The sequence below is a fragment of the Lipotes vexillifer genome, unplaced genomic scaffold (genome assembly GCF_000442215.2).
Source record: "Lipotes vexillifer unplaced genomic scaffold, Lipotes_vexillifer_v1.1 scaffold916, whole genome shotgun sequence".
Classification (NCBI taxonomy): domain Eukaryota; kingdom Metazoa; phylum Chordata; class Mammalia; order Artiodactyla; family Lipotidae; genus Lipotes; species Lipotes vexillifer.
The window spans coordinates 5,665,269-5,678,444 of record NW_006798383.1 but is presented as its reverse complement, the minus strand read 5'-3'; positions in this window follow the sequence as shown (position 1 = coordinate 5,678,444).

Sequence of the window (13,176 nt, the reverse complement as noted above, 5' to 3'; positions counted from 1 at the left end):
AACCGCACAAAGTCTGCATGTTGGGTTTCTATCTCTGTTACACCCTCTTTCTCAAAGTCTATAAGTACGGTAGCTACTAAGGAGTCTTTTATGATACTTGAAAAGATCTTTAAAAAGGAGATTAATTTATTGAACACAATTTTAGAACATTTAAAATTGGTGTATTTTGAAAAATTATTCTATTCAAATTATTCAACAATAGAAAAGTATGGCAAATTATAAGTTGCATTTAGGCTTTGTTTTTTTATTAACATATGCTGATCAAAAGACACCATTAAGAAAAGAAAAAGGCAAGCCACAGGCTGGGGAAAAATATATATTAACAACACACATATCTGACAAAGCACATGTATCCAAAATAGATAAAGACTAGTACCACTCAATACAAACCACCAATTCTTTTAAAATGGGAAAATATTTGAACAAACACTTAACAAAAGAAAAATACGCAAATGACCAATGAGCACATTAAAAAGATGCTCAACATCACTAGTCACCAGGGAAACACTATTTAAAACTGTAAGGAGATACTACTACATACTTCCTAGAACGGCTAAAATTAAACTGACAATCAATATCGAACATAGGCAAAAATGTGGCTCAACTACAACCCTCATATATTGTTACTGAGGGTGTAAAATGATGTAAACACTTTGGTTTAAAATAATCGGGCTGTTTTTTATACAAATAAACATACCTACCCTGTGACTCAGCCATTTTACTCTCCTAGATATGTCCAGAAAAAAACTTGCACAAGAATGTTCCAAAAAAGTTTTTTGAAAATAACAAAAATCTGCAAACAAACCAACTGTCCATCAATGGGATAATATATAAACAAATTGTGATGTAAATTGGTTACAATTCAGCAATAAAGATGAATAACAATTCTTGCAACAACATGCACCAACCTAAAAGGCCAGTTTACTGAGCAAAAGAAACCAGGCACAAAAAAAGTACACACACTAAGAGTCCATCTAGATGAAGATGGAGAACACGCAAAACAAGTAATTATGATAGAAATCAGAACAGTAGCTGTCATAGAAGTGGTGGGGGTAGCTGTTCAATGGAAAACAGCATCAGGGGACTTTCTGGTTTGGTGGAAATTTACTATATTTTGATTTGGGTGGCAGTAACAAGGATGTATAAATTTGTCAGAAGTTATCAAAATGTACAATTGACATATATACACCAATATGTATAAAATAGATAACTAATAAGAACCTGCTGCATACAAAAATAAATTAAATATTTAAAAAAACTGTGCACTTAATATCTGTACTTTTTTTTTTTTTTTTTTTTTTTTTGGCGGTAGGCAGGCCTCTCACTGTCGTGGCCTCTCTCATTGCAGAGAACAGGCTCCGGACGCGCAGGCTCAGCAGCCATGGCTCACGGGCCCAGCCGCTCTGCGGCATGTGGGATCTTCCCGGACCGGGGCACGAACCTGTGTCCCCTGCATCGGCAGGTGGACTCTCAACCACTGCGCCACCAGGGAAGCCCCAAGATCTGTACTTTTTATGATATAAACACATTATGCCTCAATAAAGAAAGAAATACATTTAGGTATGACCAGTCTAAACAATTCTTAGCCTCCATTTATTTATTTATTGATGTACCTATTTGTCTATTTATTTAGTATTTTTAAACTGAAGTGTAATTTACTTACAATGTTATATTAGTATCAAGTGTACGGCATAGTGATTTGATATTTTTATACATTACAAAATGATCACCACAATAAGTCTAATTACCATCTGTCACCATACAAAGTTATTACAATATTATTGAGTATATTCCTTATGCTGTATATTACATCCAAGTGACATTAATTTTATAGCTGGAAATTTGTACCTTTTAATCCCCTTCACCTATTTCACTCATGCTCTCACCCCCTTTTCTTCTGGTAACCACCAGCTTGCTCTTTGTATTTATGAGTCTGTTTCTGTTTTGTTCTGCTTGCTTGTTTTGTTTTGTTTAGTTTTAGATTCCACACATAAGTGAAATCATATGGTATTCATCTTTCTCTGACTTATTTAATTTAGCATTATGCCCTCTAGGTCCATCCATGCTGTCATAAATGGCAAGAATCAATTATTTTTATGGCTGAATAATATTCCATTGTGTATATATATACCACATCTTCTTTATCCATTCATCTGTTTATGGACACTTAGGTTGCTTCCATATCTTGGCTATTATAAATAATGCTACAATGAAAAAGTAGCATTGTATATATATCTTTTCAAATTAGTGTTTTTGGTTTTTTTCAAGTAAATACTCAGAAGTGGAATTGCTGCACTGTATGGTAGTCATATTTTTAGTTTTCAAAGGAAACCATACTGTCTTGCATAGTAACTATAACAATTTACATTTCTATCAACATTGCATGAGTGTTCTCTTTTGCTACATCCTACCAACATTTGTTATTTGTTGTCTTTTTGATAATAGCCATTCTGACAGGTGTGAGCTGATATCTCATTGTGGTTTTGATTAGTATTTCCCTAATGATTAGTGATGTTGAATATCTTCTCATGTACCTGTTGGTCTGTCTTCTCTGGAAAAATGTCTCTTTAGGTCCTCTGCCCACTTTTTAATCAGGTTGTTTGGTGTCTTGACATTGAGCTGTATGAGTTCTTTGTATATTTTGGATATTAACCCTGTATTGGATATATCATTTGAAAATATTTCTCCCATTAGTAGGTTGCCTTTTCATTTTGTTGATTGTTTCCTTCTCTGTGAAAAAGCTTTTTACTTTGATGTAGTTCTATTTGTTTATTTTTGCTTTTGGAGCCCTTGCCTTAGGGGACAGATACAAAAAGTTACTGCCAAGACCAATGTCAAAGAGTTTACTGCCTATGTTTTCTTGTAGGAGTTTTATGGTCTTAGGTCTTACATTTAAGTCTTTAATCCATTTTGAGTTTATTTTTGTACATGGTGTGAGGAAGTAGTTCAGTATGATTCTTTTGTATGTAGCTGTCCAGTTTTCCCAACACCATTTCTTGAAGAGGTTTTCCCAAAAAGATTTTGTCATAGATTAATTGACCATATAAGTGTGAGTTTATTTCTGGGCTCTCTATTGACCTCTATTGATCTATGTGTCTGTTTTTATGCCAGTACCATACTGTTTTGATGACTATAGCTTTGCAGTATATTTTGAAGTCAGCGAGCATGATACCTCCAGCTTTGTTCTTTCTCAAGGTTGTTTTGGCTATTGTTGGTCTTTCATGGTTCCATACAATTCTTAGAATTATTTGTTCTAGTTTTGTGGAAAATGTCATTGGTATTTTGATAGGGATTGCATTGAATCTGTAGGTTGCCTTGCGGAGTATGGTCATTTTAACAATATTAATTCTTCCTATCCACGAACACATTATATCTTATCATTTGTTTGTGTTGTCTTCAATTTCTTTCCATGTCTTATGATTTTCCAAGTACAGTTCTTTTATTCCTTGGTTAGATTTATTACTAGGTCTTTCATTTTTCTGATGCAGTTGAAAATAGGATTTTTTTTAATTCTCTTTCTTATAGTTTTTGTTAGTGTATTAAGAGATTTCTGTATATTAATTTTGTATCTTCAACTTTACTGAATTTATTAGTTTTAATCGTTTTCTGTGGCATCCTTAGGATTTTCTACATACAGTATCATGTTATCTGCAAACAGTGACAATTTGGATGCCTTTTGTGACAATTCAATTTGGATGCCTTTTATTTCTTTTTATTATCTGATTGCTGTGATTAGGACTTCCAATACTACGTTAAATAAAAGTGGTAAGAGTGGGCATCCTTGTCTTTTTTCCTGATCTTAGAGGAAATTTTTTCAGCTTTGTACTGTTGAGAATGATGTTAGCTGTTGGTTTGTCTTAACCTTTATTATATGTTGAGGTATGTTTCTTTTATTCCCACTTGGTTGAGAATTTTTATCACAAACAGATGTTGAATTTTGTCAAAAGCTTTTTCTACATCTATTGAAATTGTCATGATTTTTACTTTTCAATTTGTTATTGTGGTGTATTACATTGATTAATTTATGGATATTGACCCATACTTGCATTTCTGGGATAAATCTCACTTCATCATGGGATTTGTATAATCCTTTTAATGTACTGTTAAATTTGCTTTGTTAATATTTTGTTGAGAATTCTGGCATCCATGTTCATCAGTGGTATTGGCCTCTAATTTTCTTTTTTTATGGTGTCTTTGTTTGGTTTTGGTATCAGGGTAATGTTTGCCTCATAGAATTAGTTTGGAAGCGTTCGTTCCTTTCCAACTACCTCTTAAACTATTTTCATTTTTCTTAATTAAAAAAAAAATTATTTCACCTTGGATGATTTCCACTACTCTGTCTTCCAGTTCACTGATCCATTCCTCTGTATCATCCAATCTGCCGTTGCTTCCTTCTAGTGTTTTGCTTTGTTTTGTTTTGTTTTTTCAGTTACTGTACTATTCAACTCTGTTTGGTACTTCTTTATACTTTCTAACTCTTCATTAAACTTCTCACAGTGTTAATCTATTCTGCTCCCAGGTTCATTTATCATCTTTATAACCACGACCTTGAATTCTTTATCGGGTATATTGCTTATCTCCACTTGACTTAGTTCTTCTTCTGGGGTTTTGTCTCATTCCTTCATTTGGAACATATTCTTCTGTCTCCTCATTTTGCCTAATTCTCTGTGTTTACTTCTATGTATTAGATAGGTCATTTATACTTCCTGATCTTAGAGAACTGGCCTTATGTGGAGATATGCTATGGGACTCAGCAGTGTACTCCACTCTGGTCACCAAAGCTATATGCTCTAGAGGTGCCCCCTCAGTGGGTTGTATGGACCCTTCTGTTGTGGCAGGGCTGACTAGTGTGGTCATACTGGCAGGTAGGGCTGGGCCCCAGTCCAGTTGGCTGCCAGGCCCTACCTCATATGGTGGCTGTTGGCCCTCTGGTGAGCAAGGCCCATTCCTGACATGACTGGCTGCACAGTCCAGGGGTGCCCAGGGCTGGTGGCTGGCCCACTGGTGGATGAGTAAGCCCTAAGCACTAAAATGCTAAAGAGAGGTTTCCAAAAGAGTGCCCTTGTGGTAGAATGAGCTCCCACAAATGGCTGCCACTAGCATCTGTGTCCCTGGGGGAGTCCCAATTGCCTCCTGCCTCTCTGGGAGGCTCTTCAAGATCAGCGAATGGCTCTGACTCAGGCCCCTTTCAAATTATTGCCTCTCCATTGGGACTTGGAGCATTTGGGGTTTTGTGTATGTCCCTTGAGAGCTATTTTCTACAGCCTTCTGGCTCCCCCTAATGCAAGTCCCACTGGTTTTCAAAGGCAGGCATTCTGGGGGCTCGTTTTCCTAGTGTAGGACTCTTAGGTTCAGTAACCCAATGAGATGCTCAGACCCTTGCTCCCTGGGGATAACTTCTGCAACTGCGATTATCCTCCCCCTTGTGAGTCACCTACCCAAGTGTCTTGATTACTCTGTGCCTCCACCCCTCCTACCAGTCTCCTTGTGGTTCCTTCTTTATGTCTTTTGCTGTGAAAAATATTTTCTGCTAGTCTTAGGTCATTTTCATAGACAGTTGCTCTGAAAATTGTTATAATTTTGTTGTGCCAATGAGAGGAGGTGAGCTCAGGGTCTTCCTACTCTGCTATCTTGGCCACATCCTCCAGTTCTTAGTCTCCTTGAACTTACCAACAAATGCATTGATGCCTTTGAGATACCAGCCTGCTTGTAAGAGGAAAACTTCAGATTTACAATCTTATAGGTACATAAAGGGTACATAGATGTCTAATTTTTATTTTACAAACCTAAGTTTATAACTGCAAAAAGTTTGCCACCCAAATTATACCTAGTGACACCTATCCACAACACTTCAGTTCTGTTTTACTAGATTTTCTAATCCCCAGGGGAAAAAAAGTAATCACTAGACACAGCATTACAAATCAGAACCTTGTTCCCTCTCCAAAAGGCATAGTGGGGAAAAACAAAAAAGAGAAAATGGCAGAGATAAATTCATATGTTTTAAAATGTCACAAAATACTGAAATTCTCTCAAAGTCCTATACAACTATGCTATCTCAATAACCAGAACTACTTATGATGAGATAATTTTCTAACGGAAGAGTCCTTGGTCATTATTGTGAGGAACATATTAAGAGAGGTTTCTCTGAGTTGCCAATCGTACCCCCATTCCTTAAGAAATTTTACCATTTAAGAAATAGTCTTTATTGCTAGAAAACCTGGATTGGAAAATGCTATTTAAAATGGCAAATAAAATCAGGCTGCCCCTGTAAAAGCAGAGATTTATGAGCTCAATATTTTAAAATTTATCTCTGGATAGAAGTATATATCTGCAATCAGTGATTCAGTTCTTGGCTTAGAAGCTGTCATTGAAGCCAGGAAAGAATGGGAGACTGTTAACTCAGGTGCTTAGGGAAGCAAATCCCCAGCTGGTACTTTATATTGTTAGATCAATTAAGGAAAGGTTGATATATTTACATACCTGCTTCAGATAAATTTATATTTACTTTATATTTTATAAGCATAAGTTATATTTCTCTCTATTGACTAAGAAACACAAAGATCTTGATTTGTTTGAATAGACAAAGACACCCAGAATCATACCATTGATTTATAAACTTAAGATTAAAACATTTCATAAAACCTTTCTTAAAATGTTTATGCGGTAAACTATACATTCATTTAGGTTATTAATCTACGCTCATCTTTAGAAGTTGATTTTACTAACCAAAACTTTGGTAATAAATAACTTTCTATAACCTCATTATCCATCTCTCATTAACTCAAACAGATGTAGAAAAAGACTGCTTAGTATCGAAATTGGGAGTATCATGAAAGGCACTTTCCTCTTCTATAAATATAGTTTATAAATAAAAGTGCATTGACTAAAATATGGAATCTCAATTTGCTTTGGCACATTGTAATCTAAATATTGGGACCAACTCAAGTTGAGAGTTAGTTGTTCTATACAGGTGATCACTGGCTCAGAAGTTGGGAAATTACCCTAGCTTCCCAACCGGCCCAGCCTCTATTCCAACCACCTCAAAGAGAAAAGCAAGAAGGATATGCTACCGTTGCTCAGATCTCTTCTCCCTATGTTGCCCACCAAACAAGTCATTCCTCCTCTCCTGGGCAGAGATGAGTCATTGAAAAGGGGGAAAAAAAAAAAGATTTTCAATATTTCCTATAGAGGCAGAGTTCCAATTTCATGAACAAGGGTGGAATAATGGAGAAAGGATAAAATTGTTTCCCTCGAAATACATCTATCTCAGGTTTGTTTCTGCAAATCTTATCTGACTGTAAAATGAACATCTATGGAAAACAGATTTACATGAAAACTGATAGGGGAGAGAGAAGTTTTATTTCTATTCTCTGAAATGGGGATTCATGCATATTTTATTTATATTTATTTTGCAAGTTGTTTTTCACTTACAATCATTGAGTTTGCTTTCCCTTGAAACTCGAAGTGGACAGCAAATAAGAGAGCCTAAGACCATGCTGATTTAATATAAAACTTTTATGGAGCATCTACTATGCAAAAAAAAAGGAAATACTGTCATTTGCAGAAAACATTCAATGATTCAAGATTATGCAAAGTATCTCCTGTATTTTTCCATACCTTGCAAGTTATATTCTGTTTAATCCTGGGATTCTGGAAAGGGATCACCTAATGTTAAATAGCAACAAAGAAAACATTAGTGTTGATATTTGAGTATGATTTCTCCTGGTGAGCCAGAGCAACCAAATGACTGACTCTCATCTGTGATGGACTGGCGTGCTCTACCAGTGGAACGTGAAGTACCAGCTTCCATGGTAATTTAGGTATATAAACATTGCGAGGACACGAATAATTGTAAGAATTGTGGAGAGCACTGACTTTATTCCAAAGCCCTTGCTTTGGAAATCTTAAATTAAAAAAATGACAAGCAATGAAAGCCAAAAGGCTTAAATACCATGATGGTATTTAAAGTGACCCTTATCTCCTACAGCAAGAGGACAGACTGGGCTAAAATTCATGGCCAGGATTTAATTGTAAAGGTATCATATCTGCAAAGGAGACTAAACACACAAAGTTAACAGGTCTCATATTAAAGGTAAAGCTCTTACAGGAGGGCAGAGTACCTGAGATCTGAATTGAGGATATCTAGGGGACAAGCCTGAGAATCTTGAATCCCAGATTGCTCTGAAAACAGGGGACTGGCAGAAGCAGTCTTTATTTCCTTGCCAGAGAAAAATGGTCTTACCTTGCCTAGAAGGCTTGCAAAAGATCACACTTGAAGCATCTTACTTTCAAGATTTTGCTTATTCTGCTCTGCTGCTACTCAAGGTCTTCAGACCAATAAATATGGACAGGTTTTAACATAATCTGAACAGGAAACTATAATCCCTACTTGGAATGGAAATAGCTTGCTCCCCAAAATAACTGAAGGACTGGGCTGATGTATATAAGAAGGAACCAGATGGACAGGTGGGGGAGTGGATCATGAGGGTGAAGAGGGAAGAGTATTACAGGGCAACGCTCTCCCATGATTCAAGATTTAATGTCACAGCAACGACATCCGGAACCAATCCTAATGCACTGTTGGGGTGATGGCTTGTACAATAGGTAAGGTGGAGAGGCTGCAACAGTCCTGGCAGAGTATGAAGAGGTCAGAAAACATAGGGAGGTGGGAATATTAGAACGGATTACCTGAGAAGAGAGAAACACTTTGCAACATTCCCTAGAAGACCCTACAAATACCATCCTTCATCAAAGCAATACGGAAAACTTTGGTGGGTGTGTTAGTTAGCATTCTCCAAAGAATCAGAACTACTAGGATGGATGGATAGACAGAGAGATAGAGAAAGAAAGAGAGGGAGAGAAGAGGAGATTTGGAATTCCAACAGGAGTTGGTTCATGAGGTTGTCAAGGCCAAGAAGTCCCACAGTCTGCAGTTCCAAACAGGAGAACCAGGGAAGCTAGTGGTAAAATTCAGTCCAAGTCCAAAGGTTTGAGAACCAGGGGGCTGCTGATGTAAGCCCCAGAGTTCAAAGGCTCAAGAACCAGAAGCTCTGATGTTCAAGGGCAGGGAAAATATGCCCAGCTCAAGAAGGAAGAGAAGGAAGTGGTCCTTCCTTCACCTTTCTGTTCTATTCGGGACTTTAAAAACAGAACAGACAATGCTGCCGATGTTGGTAAGGGCAGATCTCTTTACTCAGTCTACTGAAATCAAATGCTAATCTCTCCCAGAAACACCCTCACAGACACAGCCAGAAATAAAGTTTTACCAGTTATCCGGGTATCTCTTAGCCCAGTCACACTGATGCCTAAAATTAACCATCAAAGTGGGAGAACACAGGCATTCACTGTGGAAAACCTCAACAGTCTCTGTACCGAGGATGTGTAAAATTTTAATGGGGGGAGATGTGAGGAGGGTAGTCCTTTTGTTTCTATCTTTCTTGGAGGCACAACAGAACAAACTCTATCTACAATTCCAACATGACTGTCATAGTGATATAATTGATTCATTCTTAAATTAGCTAAATTTGGACCAAATTAGTGATGGTGGTGGTTTTAGAGATTTATTCTCAAGCTGAAAGAAATCAAAGATTCTGGGGCAAGGAATAACATTAGCAGAATGTTTGGGAAGATTCATTTGGCAAGACATATTTTGGATGGGTAGATGTTAGAGGTAGGGCAGATTATAAAGTTGGTTTTTGGAGTAGTACAGGCTTGAGGCATCCAGATCTTGAACTAGAATTGGAAATGTGAAAAATGGAAAAAATTGTTTTTTCAAATCACGCATTGATGTCAAATATACCAGTTACCAAAGAGCTTAAATTATGTTTAAGTCATGACGCAAGGTACTAAGGCATTCCAAGTGGTACTCCCGATTTCATTCAGATAAATATATTTGTAACTATAAGTAATTGTTTATATTGAGACGTAGTTATTTTTAAGGTATTTAATGAGCTTTTATTCCTCAATGTGTAATGTCACCATTCAAATTATATTTAGAGGTAAATGTGTTATCACCTCTATCCCCAATTCCCCAGTTCCCCTGGGGAACTTCCAATCTTGATGTACAGCAAATAGTCTACTTAAATACTAAGACCCAAAGAGTTGGGATACTTTTAGAAAGTGGAAATTTGTGAAGCATTTGTATGTCTGTACTTATGGTAGTACAACAAGCAATTTTAAAGGTCACCTTGCATATTAGTTTTAAAATAAGGAAGCAACAAATAAGTGGACAAATATTGGGTTGGCCAAAAAGTTTGTTTGGGTTTTTCTGTAAGATGTTATGAAAAAACCTGAATGAGCTTTTTGGCCAACTCAATATTAGCCCCAGGTTTCTGGAGTTTCTAACTTGCTCCAATTTTTTTAGTGTAATTAATCTTGGATTCAGACTACAGATGTTTTGTGGAGGGAAATGAATAGGCCAATTGATAAAGGTCAAGATAAGAAAACAAAGTTTTACAAAAATGGATGACCATGGGTATATCCATGCCTTAAAACCATAGAATGATTTGCTCTCTTGGATCGTTCAGTGATTCATTTTGCCATGGCATGAAATCTATAGTAATTGCCATTGCTTTATTTTAGATCTGAAAGTTCTTTTAACCCTAGGGTCACCACAGCTTCGTCATCTGCCCCTGTGAAAAAGAGTTAATGTAGGAGGTCTGAGACTGCTATACCTAGAAGGGCTTGCTTGAAATGTTGGCCCTTGGCTGGATCTGAGAACTTGGTTCTTGGAATGTTCCCAGTCAAAAGCTAACTGAGAAGAGGGGATCACTGTGCCAGACTGTTTTGGGAAACAATATGGTTTATGACGAATACTTGTTTTATTTCAAGGAGTCTGGAATTTTGGTACATGCTAAGCAGATGGTGCTTACGTGACCAGCCCCAGTAAAAACCTTGGGTGCTCATTTTCTAATGGGCTTTTCTGGGCACAAACATCACATACATGTTACTGCATATACACTGTCGGGAAAGAATGTGCTTTTGTGACCCTTCATGGGAGGACTAGAGCATAAGGAACCTGCACATGGATTCCTGCAGACTCTACCTGTGTCTTTTTCCCTTATGATACGGCTATATATCCTGACTTCTATACTGCTATAATAAATCTTAGTCATGAGTACAACAATATGCTGAGTCCAAGAGTTCTTTCCAACCGGCCTCCACGCTGGGTTTTCTGGTCTTGGAGACCCCATCACAGCCCCATTCTTCTCACAGATTTAATGAGTCTGAGCAATAGCCTCCTATCATCTGTTTAAGTAAGCAACAGCTGTATACAGTTGGAGATCAGCTTTTTTTCCCCCCCAAGTGGAAAGATAGATACCTCTTAAAGAAAAAGAAGCCAACTTTAGCTGAAGGTACAGGATTTATTTTTCTACCTATTTAGGTTGTAAAACGCTATCATTATTCACACACAGACATTTAATTGCTTTGGTAATCTTCCTTGGCAATCTGCGGCCACAGTGTCTGGAGTTCATTACAGGTTCTGAAGTTTCCTTTCATTTGTTTTAAATGTGCTGCTCTTTGATTTCCCCAACGGAATGAGTGCCCTCTTGCTGTTCTCTTATGGGAAAGGGTAAGTAAAAATGCCAACTAGCCTTCCCCAAACCATCCATCATGCTTTACTACCTGTGTCATAATTCTTTCTTATTTTCAGTACTGTGGAACAGTACTCAATTCCCTACCCAGAAAAACCAACATTTTTTTTCTCCCCTGAATAGCATGACTAGAGATGCTGTAAGCTTTTCCCAGGTCACCCTTGGGGTGGCTTTAGTGCAAGCTTTTCCAACAAGTGTAGGTACAATTGGCAACCAAGCAAAGCATAAGTATACTAAGGTACCCTATTAAGGATGAAACAATTTCTACCCTCCTCTCTCCACTGCCCACCGAATTGCAATCAATTAATATACCAAGGACACCAAAAACTGGGAATTCCCTCCAGAGCTCTCAGCAGCTATAACCAACCCAAACTAGCAGTCCTCCATCTCCAGTCCACATTGCTGCTTCCGATTATTCCAGTCCCTTTATCAGAAGCTTGGAACATTGTCTAAACAATTATTCATTGTCACATATCTATGTACATTAAAATATTCTACTAAATTTTAAAATACATATTCTCAGGCCATATTCCCATGACATTCTGCTTTTGTAGGTCGAAGGAGGACCCAGGAACGCATATCTTTTAACAAGTTCCCCTGATAATGCTCTATACAGAAGGATGTGATGGGAATGTAAAGAGATCGTAACTGTAATTTGGGAAGATGCCAGAAAGAACAACATTCAATGTATTTCTCTCTCTATTACATGATTATCTTAAACAGATGAAAAAGAGAGGCAGTGAACAAGCTCAGGAGCCATGGCTTTTCAACTCAAGAGCTTTCAATACACATGCAGCAGGAAGACACAGGAGAGAAATGAACTGACCTTTTTTGGGAATTACATTTTCTTCCCTCTTCCTCCCATTCTTCTGTGAATTTGCAAAGATTTTCATAATCTCCCAGCCTCTAAATAGAGTTGTTGTGTTTTTCTTCTAAGCATCACAGATAAACACAGTTTAGTGAAGCTTGACTGTAAGGAACAGCTGAGTCCTCTAAGGACTAATCTAGGACACAGAGAAGTTAAAGCTACTTGCCTGCTTGGTTCACGGATTTTATGATTAAGGAGAACAAGTAATGCACAAAACTGGTAGGTAATTATAATGCATAAAAAAAAATCAGACTAATCCATCCTGGGCCACACATGATTTGATGAGTTTGTTGGGTTTTTTTTTAATAAAATACCTCAGCTAAATTGATTTGAGACCCTTAAGACACAAACCTTTAGGAGTTGGTGGTGATTCTTTAAAGGGGAAGGAAACCTGCTTTTTCACTTTTCCAGTTGGCTGCCTAACGCATCAAGACAGCTGCCCAGGATACTTGCAATTGTTACTGATAAGTTTATGATTCCCTCTGAAATGCAGCGCCATCATATAGAGCCTTGTTTGCTCCTACCATGTCTTGCACAGTCTTGGTGACTTTTACTTACATGGTTGCTGTTTATTTTCTTTCTCTTCTCATGCCCTAGTGGGTCTTTTCTCTCTCACTCCTGTGTTCTCTCTCTCACATCTTTTTTTTTTTTTTTTTTTTTTTTCCATACGCGGGCCTCTCACTGTTGTGGCCTCTCCCCTTTCCGCGCCCAGGC